The sequence below is a fragment of the Pinus tabuliformis genome, chromosome 7, assembly GCF_031772625.1.
Source record: "Pinus tabuliformis cultivar Carrire ecotype Pingquan chromosome 7, CPIR1, whole genome shotgun sequence".
Taxonomy (NCBI): domain Eukaryota; kingdom Viridiplantae; phylum Streptophyta; class Pinopsida; order Pinales; family Pinaceae; genus Pinus; species Pinus tabuliformis.
In genome coordinates this window covers 1,322,154,905-1,322,174,329 of record NC_142293.1, presented here as the reverse complement: position 1 = coordinate 1,322,174,329, position 19,425 = coordinate 1,322,154,905, and positions in this window count along the sequence as shown.

The window sequence follows — 19,425 nt, the reverse complement described above, 5'->3', positions numbered from 1 at the left end:
GGCGGTAACTGTTGCGTAAGTTATCCACCCGATATCGTTGTGGACCATCGGATCAAGTGGATCTTGATCAACGGTTATAAAGCGTTGGGTTAGTTTGTTGATCGGGAAAAAGTGCAGCTGTCCGATTGAAGAATCCTGATCAACGGCGGAGAAAAATCACTATAAATAAATTGGAAAAGGCAGATTTGAGAAGTTAATGAACTGTGGTGTTATTTCCTTCCAGTTTCGTGGTAAATGAAGTTTCGACAAATTTAGTGTAAATTTAACAATTCGGCTATTTTAGTAGAATATCTACGTTTAGTGGAAAATGACTGAAACTCCGAAGGAAATAGAAGAAGAGATACCACCCGCACTAGAAGAATTTGTCACATGTTTTGAAAGACTATCTCTTACACCTGCAATCAGACCACCATTTTCTCCCTCATATGGAGGCCAAATGCGAAACCAGAGATACCACCAGAATTAATGTGTCGAGCTCTTCGACTTGGTGTTGATTTCATGAGCATATGGGATGGTAAAATTATGCACATGTTGAGAATAATTTTTCTACCTATGACCATCTTGGTCTTCAAACATATAGAAAGCTTCGACTTGACTTAACAAGATCCATTATGGATCAATCCATAGCCGAACTGTTTCAACTTTCCTAACTTGCACTTCGTAAGTTGGTTCTTCATATTGACCAATAATCCCTCACACCAGTTAAAAACTGTGGGACTTAGAAAATCAATGGTGTATTGGAAATGAGACTTGGTTGCTTCATGCAAAGCATGATCCCCAGCTATTCGGGCCATAATATGAAGGATTGTTCTTAAAGAGATATTGGTGATGGTGTTTATATCTATCTTCCCACTCTGAGTTTTTCGAGTGCCTGGGCAATGTCTCGCAATCAACATATCTGTGCTCTCCCCTCCAGTACGAGAACTAGATAGTTGAATCCGTTGTCCCTTTCTGGACAAACCCATAATGAAATAGATGTCTGCAAAATCTATCTCAAGTTCTTGGTCCCCAATCATAAATAGTTGGTGATCCACATACCACCAACTGATCAAATGATGTAGTAACACAACCTGGCTCCTGATCCTAGGAATCCAAAATAATTTCAGTAACCTGTAGTCTTGAAGGGAAACAATGTAATTTGGGTCTTAGGTTGCTTGATGGTCTTCAGCTTTGTGTCCTCTTTCTTTCCATTCGATCACCATTTTTGGTTGATTAACCTATGGAACATCCATAAAACAACATTTCATGAGTTTCTATGGAAATAAATAATTAAACATGGAGGATTTTCCAAAAATTTTGCAACTCTGCACCAACGCATTTGTCTGTGTATTTTTTCGTGCTTCCAATGCGCTTCCCTAGTTGGCTGCAGGGTGAGCAGTGCGAGTCCGATGGTTAAAACCCATGCTGATCCATTTCTTACAACCTAATATATGGATGAAAATGCATGAAATTAAAACCAAATTAAAGGGAATGGAAAAATATCTTACCTGCAACGAACAACTCGACGAACAATGTCTGAGATTGATCGTACTCCTTGCTTGAAATCAAGGTAAAATAGGGTAAAAATGGTCTCTGATTTGTAAAATGGTATAATGGCAAAAACAATTTACTTTTTTGAGCTTTTATATGTTTTTAAATGACATTTTTAGCAAATTAGGGCATATTTCACTTATATTTTAATATTTTTCCTCAAAATGGGTTCGAATTCATAAAAAATAAATGAAAATGCGACCCCCTGGAGTCATCTTTAAGCTCTTTCCTGACTCTCGAAACATGAAATGATTGTTAAGTACTTATTGTTTTAGACTTGTTAAAGTAAACAAAAAGACGTCTACTCAGTATAAGTTTAACCCTTTTCCAGACTGAGAAAAAATATTTTATGGAAAAGGAACACCTTAGTCAAACATGGCTAAGAGGTTCACTTGAATATTGTTTTCTATCTTTTCGAGTTCAAGAGATAATTTACAAAAAGGGACCTTTGGATTTTTCCTTTTCGCCTCTTTTTCAAACTCTCTAAACATGAAAAAGATGTCGTGTTTCACCTCTTTGGGACTTGTAAAACTTAAACGATGTAGGACTTGTCACCATGACAAAACTGAGTTTCTCTTTCCTAGGACTCATTAAACTTATTAGGATGGATTCATCCAAAGGATGAAATTATATGGAAATCATATGCTATCCCTTTCAAACTTGGGATAAAAAATAATGGGGTGCTCACTATAAATATTGGGGGAAAAAATGAAAGCGAACATCTCTTTTATTTTGTGTAAAGGTAGCATGTCGCTTTTGAACATGACACTTATCTGTTGCTCGTGTCGGGTTTGCGATATCCTAGCTTAGTCACTTTCCTTCCTGAGTTTTGGAAATACATTTTTCCTGTCATTTGATTATACTGCTTCGTAATTATGAACTTTGATCCTATGTTGAGTCAGATGCTTCCAAACTCCGGAGTCGTGTTGTCGATATGTTCAAGATAAGTCCTATTTGTAGTTTTACTGCTTATACACTGTCTGACTTTTTTCCACAGTCCTAAATAAAACTTACCTACTCTACTATATCCTTTGTTTCGTTTCGATGATGTGGGATACATTATGGCCCTCCTTTGATGGATCACTTCCTGTCAACTTTAGCTCATTATCCAGGAAGATGATCTAGAAACTCCCTTCTAGTACCTTGGATCTTGCATGCCTCAATGGTAAGTTCTTTTCATTCAATGATAGGTTTACATCATTGGCCTTTGATTGAATGATTCTACAGGTGTTCGAATTCAACTTCATTATTCACACTTGTGGATTGTGTTGATTTTACCTTGAGAGCCATTGTCATTATTGGTGGTTTCTCTCGCACCTGTTAACGGTTTACATCATTGACCAATAATCAAGTGGTTTTCTATCATGTTCGACATTGACACATCAATTCGCATTCTATAATTCGTACATTGATCAGATCGAGACAAAGCTCAAGATTGTTATGAAAACAACTCACAAAATAAAATAAAAGATAGATCAACAACTTCAAATCATCCTCTTCGAGGGGGAAACCTCCTTTACATTACAGAAATGAACAATTCTTCGATGATACAAATGACGATATCTCCTTTCTATATATAGGAGTCTAAGGGGTCACAATATAATTAGAGCTGACATAACAATAATAATGTAAGTGCACAACAATAACAATAGTGGGCTTCTATGGGGTAGAATAATAACAATATGGGGACAACATGGGCACAACAATAACAATAAGGGTCTAAAATGAAAATAATAATAAGGAAATACACTAGTATTATAGCGACCTAACATGTCCCTCTCCTTCAAAAAAGTGTTGTCCTCAACACTTGAGTAGTTATGGATGCTTCTGTATAAAATTCTCATCCTCCCATGTGGAATCTTCAGCAGGTAAGTTCTTCCACTTGATGAGATACTCTGAAATTAATTGATTTCGTAGTTGTTGAGTTCTTGTTTCAGTGACTGCTTCAGGTTCCAATATGATTTTTACTTCCTCGTCAAGTTCTGGAAATATTGTTTGAACTAGGAGCTTGTTAGCTATACCCTTCTTTAAGCATGAAACATGGAAAACTAGGTGCACTCGGGAAGATAGGAAGTTCCAATTTGTATGCCATAGTACCAATCTTTTGCAACACCTTGAACATACCATAATACTTTGGTGATAATTTATTATCCTTCTTAGCTTGCTTGAGGGACATTTGTTTGTATGGTTGTAGTAGTAGAAATACCCAGTCACCTACATCAAAACTTCTTTCGCTGCGATGTTGATATGCCTGTTATGCAACCAGGTCACAAAATACAAGAAAATATTGATCAACGACTTCAAAATCAGCCTCTTCGAGGGGGTAACCTCCTTTACATTACACAAATGAACAATTATTCGATGATACAAATGACAAGACCTCCTTTCTATATACAGGAGTCTAAGGGGTCACAATATAATCAGAGCTGACATAACAATAATAATGTAAGGGCACAATAATAACAATAGTGGGCTTCTATGGGGAAGAATAATAACAATATGGGGACAACATGGGCACAATAATAACAATAAGGGGCTACAATGACAATAATAATAAGGGAATACACTAGTATTATAGGGACCTAACAAAGACCTTGGATTCCATTTGATAAAATCGAGGTTGTGTGGAGTTGTGAGTTATCCATGATTGTACAAATGATTATACATATGACTATGACCATACCGTGGGTCCATATATATGATCCCTTCTATTCGGATGGCTGCTTCCATATCGTGGATCCATGCACATGATCCCTTCTATTTGTATGGTTGCATCCATGCTGTGGATTCATGTATTGTTAGATGCCTATTCATGTATCATTAGGCATGTTTATATTAGAGTTGTCATATATGTATATGTATATGCTTGATTTGCAGGTCTCCTGATGGTGTTTTTATGGTCCTTGCCTTGACTTGTACAACATTTCACCCATCACTCCCTTTTCTTCCTTCATGCTTTAGGGGGACCCTGTTACATAATATTTTGTCACTCCTCTTGTTCACTTCCTGTTCCACATCCCAAAGTGCCAAAATGTTGACAAATATGAAGTGTACTCATCATGAAACACATACTGAAACATCCCTGAAGAATGGAAGAAAAAATGCCCTAAATCAATTTTGGAGAAGGTTGACTGAAACCCTAAATTTAAGGACTAACGCTCTTTGATCCATTGCTTGCCTATGCTGATGGAAAGTTGTAGTTCTTTGACCTAGCACTGCTAGCGCGGGTTTTGATATAAAATCCCACGTTGAACCTCTTTTAGCAAGTTTTCTTAAAATGGAGGAGAATCTTCATATACGAGAAACTTCGAGAAACAACGAGCTAGATGTTGTTGGGTAGAGACATGGTCGATCTCTCCCATTTGGAGCTATTGATCCTACCTTTAAGGGCCTTCTCCTTGATATGTGGACCTTACTCCATCTTTTGTGGATCCCTAACTCCCTCTCCTTTCCTATAAATCAAATCCCCTCCATCCCAAAATGGTTGGTCATTGATTGCCTGCATTCCTATGTTGAGATTATGCCTAAATGTTGCTCATCTAACTTGGAGAAGGAGTGCTTGAAGAGTCTTGGCTTGGACTTGGACATCCAATAAAAGTATGTATCCAACATCAAGGCAATGATTGTATGATTCCATTTTTGATTCATTAATATATACATCTGATGTTCACTTTCCATAAATGTCTAAATATTTATGCATTTAGCTTGATACTCCTTGATCTATCGAGTAGTTTATGTTTGATATATACTATGTATTCTCTTGTATCTTGTATTGTCCTTTAATCTCTCTTGCAGGTACTCAGATGTAAAGAACAAGAAAGGAGCAAGCCTTGAAGCTAAGGGATCGAAGTCATCATCAAAGGATTGAACAATTAGCATCAAAGCGAGGTAGGTTTCTCTCTCTCTCTTTGCATTTTTAAACATAAACTAGGAAAGTCCGCATTAGTCTTTTCAGTTTCTTGCTAGACCCACTCATGGGGCTAGAGAGATTGCCTCTATCCACAGAGGAGATTTATCTTCATAATAGAGGTATATCGCATTCCCAAACCACTTGGCTAGGAGGGACAGTGGTAGCCCATTCGAGATAGTTTTCACAATGCTTATTTAGAAACCTTAAAAATATAAATCCATCTATATTACCTAATTAAAAATAAAAATTCTTATTCAAGTAACAACATAATTAGAAATAACATTGTTTGTACTAGTTGAATCGATTTGATGTAATATTACAATGGAAATAAAAAAATCAAAGTTAAAATGCATCCCCAACTATGTATTTGTTGTGGGGAAAAATGCCTATGCAGGACGATCCTATCCACCTAAGGTGTGACAGTGCCTTAGCAACAAACAGAGACAGCTGTACAAGTATTCTTCCTTTATGAATTAAGAATGAAGAGAGATGGATGGACTAACCGGTGTCTTCCTTTTGTCCCTCGATCCGGTTTCTCTTCTCTTGGAGAGTTCCCAGCTACTTGCCTTCTCGCTCGCCCAGCTTCAAGAGGTTTCTGCAAGATCACAAGAAGAGAACACTACACAAGACATGGATTCATATTCATAACTAGTTCATGATTAGAAATAAACTAAACATACTAATGCAATCATACATCAAAAATACATCAGTATATAGGAGAAACCAAGATAGCTTTATTGATGAATAACAAGGTTCAGGAAGAGATACAACCCAGAGGGCTCCAATCCAGCATCTCCTTCCCAGCAAATAAAATTACTATCTTCACCCCCTTCAAAGCATTAAGCACCCAATGATTCCAATCTCAAACCAACAACAATTCTTTGCAACAACAAAATTCCAGCCTCCAGATCTCATGGAGGAGAGATCCATATATAGATGTTTGGAGAGAGGATGAGTCAGCTTGAGATCTGACTAGTGTCCTCTCCCTCTGTCAGTTCTTGATTCCACTTGGAGGTTCTTGCTTCTACTTGGAGATTTGGAACCTCTTACTCATCACCAGTCGAATTCCCTGAGGCAAGTGTCATTGAGGAAGATTCTGGAAGCTTCCTGGGCTTTGACACCTCGTGGAATGAACTTGCCACATGTCAACTCTCGCTTAGCGTAGGTAGCCAGTGTTGCCTTTGACATTCAACGCAGACAGCTAGTGGAGCCACTGAATTGATCCTGAATTGACTTGTTTTTGAGCAGTTTCTGGTGGAGAACTTCTGTGAATTGCTGTGGTTTGTTAGCCTTGTTCCTCTAGGGGTAGGAACAACATGTTTAGGGACTTTGGATCCCTTATATTATGGACATTTCATGCTCAATGCTGTAAGGCACAAAAATGTCTATAACAGTTGCCCCCTAAAGTATGAGGCTGTTTATCGGGTGAAATGCTTTATCAGGGGGATCCGAAGTTCATCCAATGCTGGGAGGAGACCTGTAATAAGATACAATACAATACATTATTTTTCATGCTGCTTTCATGATCTAGCTGAGGCGGGCATTCCCATGCTCAACTTTATAAATTCATTTTTCTGTACATAGAACAGACAATCGTCTGATGGTAGACTAATAATTTTGATGAAATTATCATCCTCTGGATAGGATAATTATCTACTGCAATGATGTACATGTCAATGTCTTTATCTTTCCTGAATATATATCGCAGCTCGGATGGATGAAACTAGATCCAGGGTCTTCAAACTCGTTCGATATTCACTCTAAGTACAAGTCGATCCATGTGAGAAATGTTCTGAAGTCGAACATGGAAAGACATTGCTTGATTACCGGTCAATGAGGTAAACCGTTAACAAGCGCGAGAGGAATCACCGATAATGATAATGACCCTCAAGGTACTGCAGTACACTTCATGTGGTGTGAATAAAGGACTTGGCGTCGAACACCACACAAAATCTTTCGGTCGAAGGTCATTGATGTATACCTGTCGCCGGAAGTGAGAAACTTGCCATTGAGGCATGCAAGCTTCAAAGTACTGAAGGGGTTGTTCCTAGATCAACTTCTCGGATAATGAGCTGATGTCGACAAGAAGCGATCCGTCAAAGGAGGGCCTTAATGAATCCCACATCAGTGACATGGAACGGAGCTAATGATTTTAATGGAGGTGAAAACGATCTGTGACATATGATTCAGGGTGGCGGTCATGAAAGGATGAAGGATAATGTATGGCAGTGGATGGGACACGGTTGACTTTTCTGAACGACTTCTCTTGAACATATGGCGACACTGATGCGATGGATCGGTAGCATTACCCCAAATATGGATGGTATGGCGAGACCATGGTGATGTGACCGGTGAATGAAACAACCCGACCCGATTGTGGTACCGAGGAAAAGTGTCATGTTCAAGAGCGACTTGCTACCATCAAAGTTTTCTTGAGTTTCTCCCAATTTTTCCCCAGTCATTGCTGACCAGTACCTCTTTATTTTTGTCAAGCTTGAGGAGGATAACATATGCTTGTTCTATAACCTGCCCTTCGGGCAAGCCCATCGTTATGTTTTAACGAGCCTAGCGATAGTGAAACTCGTTCTCGTCTAAAGACAAGTTTGTCGCTATTTAATGATTTTAACGAGTCTAACGACAAAGATAACTCGATCCTTTTCATTTTTAGAGAGTCTGAAAAGGTACATAAAGTTAACTCCAAAAGTCCTTTTTCGTCATCTAATCCCTTAGGTCCAAAAAGTATAAAACAATACAGAAGGGATGAGTTTTCGATAGTTTTAACGAGCCGAATAAAACAAGCGCTCGATCTTTTTGTGCAATAATCCCTCAGGTCCAAAAAGATTAAAATCTAGAGGAGGGATAGCTCTTCCGGTTGCTTTAACGAGCTGGAAGGCCAAAACTCGGCAATCTTTTCACATTTTACGAGTCAGATGAAAAGAGCTTAAAGAAGACTCATCTTTTGAGGAACGAGTGATGAAACGGGTTAGCAGCTGGTTCCAGGTACAGGTTGGAATTTTCCAATCACGGCAGTGTCACAAGGATGGCTAGTGAAATCACTCTTCGCAGCTGTTCCTCAAAATGGGTAAACAATCATATGGAGGTGAACGATCGGCCAATGGAAAAGTGGAGGTGACGGTGCAAACACGACCAAGGCTTTAATGGCTGATGATATTACATTCACAGTGGTTATTTATCGGGATAGTTCATTTTTTTAACGAGCTTAAACGCGGGTGGAAACATTTGCTCAATCTTATGTTTATTTTTTAACGAGCATGAACTATGCGCTAAAACTGCTCGGATCTTGCGTTTATTTTTTAACGAGCATGAACTGTGTGCTAAAACTGCTCGATTAACCCAGTCATATGATAAGAGTGTCTCATCAAGATTCTATTTTTTATGGAGCTTCATCTCACTAAGCTTTGCTTTGCATCCTTTCTTTATGCAAGTTAGGAAATGGCTAATCCCAAAAACAGATAAATAACCGCTCTTTGCTTGCACTCCAAAAGGTTTGCATGCCCCCAGGCATAAAGTACGATTTCAAGGTTACCCCTCAATTTGCAGATAAAACATTTGTTTTACCGGGAGAGGCCTACCTCTTTCAGGCTACCCAAAGATTGTTCTGTTATTCTTTCAACAAAACACTTCTTCGGCGATATCTATTGAAATAGACAAAGGTGAGTGACAACGAGCGCCAAACACATAACTTTGACAAAAGAATCTTATTCTAGAACAACCCCTCTTCCAACCACGGACGGGGTACGGACTAGTCATATTCTCCCGCGGAAACCTACCCTATACCCAAAGTTTTCCTGCCGAAGCAGACCAGGACGCATGCCCCCTGGGTTCCAGTCATATCCTCCCGGATTACTCGCGCTCATCAGGAGGACGGACTGTGGGTTGAGACACTTCTTGCGTGAATAGACCATTTAGGGACGGTATATGACTATTTGCGATGTGTGATCCAGGAAATGAAAGCTGGTCCACGAGCTTGACCACTCTTCCTTCGTGCGGAAAACACATTACTCTAAAGAGTGAGGAGACGATGGCTCCCATGCAATATATATAGTCTCGTCCAAGGAGTAGGTTATAATCCAAGGGTCCTTGAACGACCATCATGTTCATTTGAACGGTCTTCCCTTTCAATGTCATGGGCACATTGGGGAGGATCCCTAAAGGTCGACTGGTTCCTTTATCAAAGCCTGATAGATTTCTCATTTCAGGCAAAAGCGCTGGTGAACCAAGCGCTTTCCAAGCAATAGAGGAAAGGATACTCACAGATGCCCCCTCATCAATGATAGTGCCAGCCATTACCATTCTGTATATTTGAACGATAATTCTGAATGGTATGCTTGCTGGCAACCGGGGTCTGCCTAGTTGGTTCCAGTCGAACGAGACAACTAGGTTGCTTGGTGGTGGGACCGAATAGACGGCCGGGTATGGCTCTGACGAAGTTCCTTCCTGCGATAAAGGAATGGGCAAATTGCCCCCTTGTCCGTTGGAGTCTGTGTTGATGAAGAGAATTTGGACGGTGTCGTCTTTATTCTCTTCTGTGATGGTATCATTCGAAGATAGAGCCTCTGAAGGCAAAACCGGGTCAACTGCCATCTCAACCTTTTGACTTTCATTAGGTATGGATTCAGACGGTTCATCTTCAATGATAGGTGCTTCGGCTGACCACCTGGGCGGGCCAGCCGGGTTCTCAACTAGTGAAGGACTTGGCAGGAGTTTTTGATATCCAGGAGGAAGTTGCGCTCGTAAAATCGGGCGATCTTCCAAAACTCTTTTAGCCTCGTCTAAGAAGGGACAACGGTGGATGGTGTGGTCGCCTTCACACAGTTTGCAGGGAAATCTAGCTTTCCCTCTCTGTCCTGGGACTTCACTTTCACTAGTTGACGGTGAGCTGTCAACATGGCTATCAGAGGTCTACGCTACCGAATTGTGCAAACGGGGAGACCAGTCCCTTAGTATCCGAGGGATACAGGGACAATCTCTGTGGAAGTGGTCTCCCTTGCATATGACACATGGCGATTTAGGCCTGGTCAGTGCTGTGTGTGGATTTTTGTCAGACGACACTTGTTTGCCCCTAGTCGCTTTTGGCTCCTTCTTCTTCTTCTCTTTCTTCTTCTTTTCCTTCTTCTCCTTAGGAACTTGGTTTTTTGTTTTACCAGTTCCGTCAAGCAAAGAGGAAGGAGGAGAGGAAGAATTAGATGAAGTAGAAGGCTGGTGGGCAACTCTGGTCTGGTCTAACTGTTGACTCGACTGTTCAGGAATAGTGGTGTTCTGAACGACATTGGTTGAAAAGAGCCAGACCGGCAGGCCAATTGTCAGTCCTGGAAGCGACAATGTGGCCATATGGGGCGCACCAACATCTCCCCAAGAGGAGAAGGGACTAGGATTTCCACCAAGGGGAATTCCTTGGTTGGTGTGCTCCATTTTCTCAACCTAAAGATCAACGCAGGAATAAAGGGTGATTGTTCCGTTTAAAATAAATTTTAACGACGCTTTAGACACAACTTGCTTTTTCACTTTTAAAGAGTCGAGAAAAAGCTAAAGATGACTCTAGTCTCATTCGATGTTTTAACGAGCCCGAAGTGACAAATGCTCGAATGGACTTTTTCTGTTATAGAGTCTGAAAAAGGCCAAAAGAAACTGCTCTGGAGTTCTAGGCAGAGGGCGTGCCAAACTTTTTGCAAAACCGCAGAATACTTTTTAGGGTACGGGCGGTCGATCTTCCTGAATGCTGTGTTCAGTGCATTGCGATCAGTAGGGCGGCTGACACGGCTTCCTAAGGATAAAGGTTTTATGCCTATAGGGGTCTCCCAATATATACGCGACGGTACGTGGGAGCACAATCCGTACTGGCGCTATTGTCCCTCAGGAGGAATCACCCACCATCCACGAGATCGACAGTCACCAGGTTTTACGACGCCGGAACACGTCTCTAGCCTAGACCTCTATGTTGTGCGTTATGTTGCAAAGCGTTGTTAAGTTCATTCAATTTATTTTAGGTTGATCTTTTTAGAAGTTTTCCTTTTGAGGTTCACCACGAGATGTATGATACAATTCCTAAATGCAGTCTAAAGATGATAAGCAAGCTTTATATCTTTTCAACTTATGAAAATCCTAGCTACTAAGGGAAAAGAAAGACACCATCTTTTCTCAAAGAGAAATCAGCACACTCTAATGCACTTTTCCTAAATCAAACATGCAAACTATCAAAAATGCAAATGCACAATGCAGGTGTTTGTTTTCCGCTTTCTTAGTATTGATGCCTACAAAGAAAGCTTTTTGTACAACTTTGAATTTGCTTTTAAATGACAAATACAAACAAGTTTGCTTTTTCGAAATCAGAGAGGGTAGAAGAGATTACAACACTTAACGATTTTCGAAATGAAGACTTGTTTCGACACTTAAAAGAGACAAACTCAAACCAAATGCAAAAGTAAATATATAATCAACTGCAAACAGCCAATGAACTCTCTCCTAAGATCACAATCAACAGATCTGAATCAAGGGCTACAGGATGATTATTTCACTCATGCAAAGGAAAACTGCAAATGACGCCACAAACACATAAAAAAACTTACAGTCTTTTTGTACAAAAGGAGGCGGAATTTAAGTAGAGAAAAGGAGTTATCAGACTGGTACCTATGCTGGTTACAGGCTGCAAAAATCAGAGATCAAAACAAGGCAAAACAGAGCAGAGAACCCCAGCTGCACAAGGTCAAACTGGTTCAGCGCAACCTCAACACAGGGGTTTTGACATTCAGCGTAGGTAGCCTTCACGGGACCTGCGTTGAAATGCAGAATCCCTTCACAGGGTCTGCGCTGAAGGAGAAACTCTCGTTTCTCACTGGGTTCTGGGTCACAGATTGCTATTTTATCTACTGTTTTAGGCCAAATAAAATCAACAAGCAAGGTGCAATCAAAGGGATTCTTTGAGGGAGTACTAAGATCTATCACAAAGGATCATCAAATCATTTGTGAGTCCATTGTTCAGATCATAGACAAGTCCAGTGATTGGATCAAAGCAGCAACTGTCTACTTTGCATCTGGGAATAGCAGATGCAGTTCGATTGTCACTGTCGAGTCTATGAAACAAACAATGATGGAAACACAAATAAAATGACTAAACAAATCTTCCCCAGCGGAGTCGCCAATTTGTTGTGGGGAAAAATGCCTATGCAGGATGATCCTATCCACCTAAGGTGTGACAGTGCCTTAGCAACAAACAGAGACAGCTATTCTAGTATTCTTCCTTTATGAATTAAGAATGAAGAGAGATGGATGGACTAACCGGTGTCTTCCGTTTGTCCCTCGATCCGGTTTCTCTTCTCTTGGAGAGTTCCCAGCTACTTGACTTCTCGCTCGCCCAACTTCAAGAGGTTTCTGTAAGATCACAAGAAGAGAACACTACACAAGACATGGATTCATATTCATAACTAGTTCAGGATTAGAAATAAACTAAACATACTAATGCAATCATACATCAAAAATACATCAGTATATAGGAGAAACCAAGATAGCTTTATTGATGAATAACAAGGTTCAGGAAGAGATACAACCCAGAGGGCTCCAATCCAGCATCTCCTTCCTAGCAAATAGAATTCCTATCTTCACCCCATTCAAAGCATTAAGCACCCAATGATTCCAATCTCAAACCAACAACAATTCTTTGCAACAACAAAATTCCAGCTTCCAGATCTCATGGAGGAGAGATCCATATATAGATGTTTGGAGAGAGGATGAGTCAGCTTGAGATCTGACTAGTGTCCTCTCCCTCTATCAGTTCTTGATTCCACTTGGAGGTTCTTGCTTCCACTTGGAGATTTGGAACCTCTTACTCATCACCAGTCGAATTCCCTGAGGCAAGTGTCATTGAGGAAGATTCTGGAAGCTTCCTGGGCTTTGACACCTCGTGGAATGAACTTGCCACATGTCAACTCTCGCTCAGCGCAGGTAGCCAATGTTGCCTTTGACATTCAGCGTAGGTAGCCAGTGTTGGCTTTGACATTCAACGCAGACAGCTAGTGGAGCCACTGAATTGATCCTGAATTGACTTGTTTTTGAGCAGTTTCTGGTGGAGAACTTCTGTGAATTGCTGTGGTTTGTTAGCCTTGTTCCTTTAGGGGTAGGAACAACATGTTTAGGGACTTTGGATCCCTTAGATTATGGACATTTCATGCTCAATGTTGTAAGGCACAAAAATGTCTATAACAGTATTGGACCATTTAAATTATATATCCAACAATGAAGTCTATGAAAACTTTAAATAGCCTTATCAAATCAAATACATGGATGAATACCATGAGATTGAAAACTATCTATGGTGAAAATATGTCCCCTTTTCTAAAAAATAGGCAAATATGATTCCAAATCTCTTGTTTGCGTGAAAAATAGGAGAATGTGATTCCTTATGAGATATATGGTGTGGCTATTTATACCCAAAACTAATAATAGGGTTTTTAAATAAGGAAAAATATTTAAATAATATAAACTATTCGTTAACCTCAAAATATTATTTGAAATTTTTTCCTTTTGGCTATATTTTGCACTTAAAAAATACTTTGACGTGGAATAGTGATTTTAACTAAATGTGGATAAGTTAGTGTAGAAACCATCAACTTGAGTTGGAGTACCAAGCTAATTGTATGAATAATTTATTTTAACTATGAACATAAGACTGAGAACATGGAAGTAGCAAGGAATTGTTGGATCATTAATTAAAGGACTCCCTTTGTGCTATGTAGGCCCATAGTGGTCATACTATGAGTGTTGGATGGACCTAGTTTAGTAGTTGAAAGGTAGATTATTGATCCGTATATATGAAAGAGCGTCCTTCGTGTTCTCTACCTTGAATTGAATCTTGTTAATATTTAAGTGAGTCTTCCACTTAAGGCATTGAATTTAGCTTGAGGGTGGCTAGTTGCAAGAAAACTACAGTGTAGTTGAGCCTATGGCTTGGTGGAGAGTGGTTGTCCCTTGTTTAGTTTCCAACAAAGATTAAAATGACACATATAAGTGTATTCATTTATATCAATGAAATCACATTATTTTTCAATGTTTCATAACTTGCTATGTTGGGTTACTAAGTATGTTGTAATGATGAGATGGATTGATGTTCAAATTTTCTTGGTTTATAGTTGCTATGTCTTTTATGAATGAATGTTGTATATAGAGGTATTCTAAGAAGTATGTTTCCTATGATGGTTGTGACATAGAATGTGTAAGTTAAGTTGCACTTTTGGGATCTTTATGTATTTGCTAGTGTGATTAGCCATTGATAGGCTAGTAGCGAGATCTAATAGTTGGGTTGTATCCTTGAATTGAAATGAGAATATTGAGAGGCCTTTCCTTGATTAAGGACCTTGCAAAGAGTGGATAAGGCCCTATTTGGGGTATTTTTTGAAATATAGTTTATAGACATGTGATTAAGGAGTCACAAAGATTTTATTTCCTCAAGAGATAAGCCATAATTTTGACCTCTTTTTTTTGTAAGTTTTGGAGTTCGAAGTTGGAATTTTATAACCCAATAAGACATAAGAGCTTCACTCAGTTGGGTGAAATTGTGGATTTGGCCATGTGTCATCTCTTTGTATTCTTATTAGAAATAACCTAATTGTGGGCAGTGATATCATATGCATCTGTGGGTTATGAGAGATTCATGAGCCTTCACAAGTCTTTAGGTGAGTTCTTTTTCCTTTTTAGAGTCAATTTTATAAGTTTGGAATAAGCCTAAGACTTTAGTAGATGTTTTTAAATTCTAAGATTGTTTAGTAAAGATTTAGTAATTTTGGGATGGGAATGCTTTGTCCCATCCCTTGGTCATATTATCCAACAAGATCCATGATTGTGGGCTAGCGAAAAGGAGGCTTAAGTGCATAATAATGTACCAGGAAACTTGCGAAGTTTATTTTCTCACATTTTGCAATGGCCAAGTTGTTGGTGATATGTCAAACTAGTCTGGTAGATGGGACTATTTCAATATTTTGTTTAGAGTAGCAGATGGGAAATATAAAATCAATTAATATTTGAAAGTTCAAACATCTAGAAAAACTTCATAATTATTATTTTTCCTCCAAAAATACATATATCAAATGATGGAACTCTTTTACCATGGAACTAGGTTTTGGAGGAAGGAATGATCCAAAATCTATCAAGAGCCATGGACTGGATTCAAATTATATTAAGTGATACAAATGGAAAACTGGAGTATGTAGAGAGTGGAGGTATAGGCATCTAGAAAATAAAAAAAGAGATTTATTATAAAAAACCTAGATCCAGATGCTAGTGCAACAGGGTACATGGAAATTACATGGAATCCATGTGATCACTCTCGAGCCCTATGGGTAGGTGGGTGTTGACCTAGCACGCAGGACAGGTTTTGGGTGATGTAACATGTTGGTGTAGTGTAATTACATGTCATGGTGACATGGATTATAATTTTGCAACGAAACCAAGGTGGAAGCCAGATGGCAGGCGAGACAATTTGATGTGGATGAAAAAGGTCTAGATAACAAAGATTTAAAAATACAAAATTTCTTTTAAGTGGGCTTTTAGTTTTTCCTAAATCTATGTGTGATTATTGACTTGGTGAAAATATAGAAGAAGAATAAATAGTTGTAGCAGAGAAAAATAAAGTCTTAGATCCATATGGATCTGGAAGACTAGAAATTCATAAATTGATACGATGGGGGATTTTGGAAATCTTAGATCCAGATGTGAGCATCAACTAATGTGTCTTTTTGAGGATGTGACCCTATGTAGTGTTGAAACATGGATAGGGATTTACACATGTCAACCATGTGTAGATGAGATGGCATTTTAAAATGGGAACATATGGAAAAAACAATTTCATATGTTTTCTATGTTGCAATGGTACAAATTACGACGGGGCACTTGGGAGGGAAAATATTCAAATGGGAATAACTTTGCATCCATAGCTTGAATTATGATTAAATTTATATCATTGGAAATGTATTGATTACAAGAAGTTGATGATGACCTAAAAAAGGAGCTTTAATGTGGTTGACGGAAGAGGAATTTTGACAAACCCATCTCCATAAAGTAACCTTGGAGGTTGGGTCTAGACACCTCATTCTCTTAAAAGGCCATGAGGGGTTGGTGTCATTACACTAGTACCTAATAATATTAGTATTTCCCAAGGAAGCCATTAAGAAGTAAATGTAATGATATATGGCGTTGTTTTGGGTTTACTTCATGGGTGGTGTCATAGTCATATAAGGTTGTGTGTGGTGTTCATGCTGATGAGCACCTTTGTAGGAGGGAGCACTTAGGTAATTGAATGCCCTTTCCTTGAAACCATGTCTTTCTATACCATTTTATCCCTTTTTATCTATTCATTTAACTTTTTTTTTTGTTGGTTTCATTTTCTAAGTTCATTTTTGATATGTATCCATTTCATAGGACTTGGGTGATGACCTCATAGTGAGGGGGCATAGGTCATGCTTTATTCCTTTTGTTTCTTAACTTTGTTTTCTTAGAAATGTTTGCATTTTATTCTTTCTATTTATTATTATTATTATTATTATTCATGAATCTACATCAAGCTCAAGCATCCAAGTTCCTTCTTCCATGGGATTATGACGCATGAAGCTATGTGTGTAACACATGGAAACCAACCCAAAATGCGGGTCAATGGATATGGAAAAAATGGATCATGGTATGTATGGATTTAGACATGGACACATTACCCCTATCAAAGTCTCCAGTAGTACAAATCTATCCAAGAGTGAGAAATTTACTATGAAATGATGAAACTACCAAGGTAAAACAAGGCAAAAGGTATAAATTCAAAGCACCATGATCTAGTATCAAATTCAACCCATGGTCATTGCTTTCATGTGAAATAAATTAGGAAATAAAACTTAATATTAATCAATAAACAAAAATACCTCATGTGTGTCGAGCACCATAATCATAAAATGGATGAATTGAGTAGAATGTGAGACACATGTGTGGGCAGTTGTTTGTCACGGAGATCCCAAATGTCATCATTTGGATCGCTATCTATGGTGTGGGTAATTGTTGTCACTACGACAAGAACCCTCCAAAATTTTGCCTACGCTTAAATTTTGGAGCCTCTTTGTGATATTATGATCTGTCATTTCGAGTTGTCCATTGTCACTTCATGGTCGGTTTATGTCTTCTGAGTGCTTAAGTGTTCTTTTGAGATTCTAAAGTGATGAAGTCACTTGATTTCACATGCTTAGCTTTAAATGCATCTACAAGCACCTTCTTTCCAACAATCTTAACGGTCAATGTCTATCTTTGAATTCAAGCATTATGCAATCCTTGAGATCAATGCTTGCAATGTCTCTGGAAATAGTGATTTCATAGTCCTTAAGGTCAAGCATTTCACAGCTCCTGAAAATTACATATCCCTTGATGACAATGCTTGCACAGTTGATAGGTATAATGCAATGTGCAATCCCCATGGATAGTTAGTGCACAATTCTGGATGACAATCTCTTTCACTCTTGGTTGCAACTATATTATCATACGAGTGAGTATTCTCAATTGTCGCTTTTACGATCTTTGGTTTTAATAGGTGTAATTTTCACTTTCTTGAATGTCACTTTTGCTTGTTTTCACTTTAACAAGTGTCACTTTTTCTTTTTCTTCTCTCTCTCGCATGTGTCGCTTTCACTTTCTTTCATTTTTGAAAGTGTCATTTTCACTTTTTCTCACAGTTGCAAGTGTCTCTTTTGATTGTTTTCACTCCTGAAAGTGTTGCACTTTAGCGCATCACTAGATGCATCTCTAGTGATATATTTTTCATTTTCTGATCATGTATATCATAAGAAAATGTGCTAGACACATTTGCATATCTTAGGGCACTTTTTGGTTGCATTCGACACTTCTGTCGTAACTTGTATTCTAAGTGTTGAAAAGCTAAGTTTTAATTGGTGCGTTTAGAAATAAGTGTGGCTTTGCTATCGTTTCAAGATATGCTTGTGGATTTTTAGTACTTTACATTCTCATGGATTGTTTGTCTTGTTATCTCTTGTTTCACTAATCCCACACTTAGTCATTTTTAGAGCTTTCACTATCTTTACAATTTGTTAAACTTTCTCTCTTATAGAACTATGCACTATGTAGTATTAAGTCACAATGAAGCATCCTCTTCCTCTTGGAACTGTGCACTGCGAACTTATAGAGGAAAATCTCCTTATCCACCTACACATTAAGAAACCTTGGAATCCAATCCATCAATCTCATTACTTGGCCTTGCCAACTATGCAGTTCATGATATTTCTTGCTCTGGATTATGCTTTGTGTAGTTGGAGTGGATAGTGGAGCCTCCCTGTGTCACTTTCATACCAAAATGCATAGTCCCCTAAGTTTCCTCTTCAAACCCCACACATTGCGCAGTTACAGAGTGAAACCTTGTCTCCATGTCTCCCTAACTTGTTCAACTGCAAAATCACTTCATCTAGTGGGAATCTTATTGTGAATTGCACAGTTATAGTGAGAAGTAGGTCACCTCTAGGTGTCTAAAACCCTCAATTGTGTAATTCACTGATCCTTTCCCTCAATCACTATGCATTGTGCAGTTACAATGCCTAGTCATATTCCTCTTACTGAATGAAACCTCTCACAGCGCAGTACCTTGTTCTATCTTGCCTCCTGCTTCACATTGAGTAGTTCCAGTGGATAATGGTGTCATACCTTAGTCCCTGTGAAGCTCAACTACGTAACCCCTACCTCCTCTTCCCTGAGCATTGCGCATTGTGAAGTCACAGTTAGTAGTCACTCCACCCTTGTCTCCTGGACTTGCCCACTACATAGAAGCCCTGTCAATGCCCTCCTACACTGTGCATTGTCTAATTCCAGTTAGAAATGTGGCCATCCTTAGGTCCCTTAGCCCTCAAATTTGCAATTCTCAACCTTGTGATCTCAAAACCCTTACCTGTTTCCTCATCACAATCAAGATATTCTATGAGCAAGAAAAGGTAGAATAG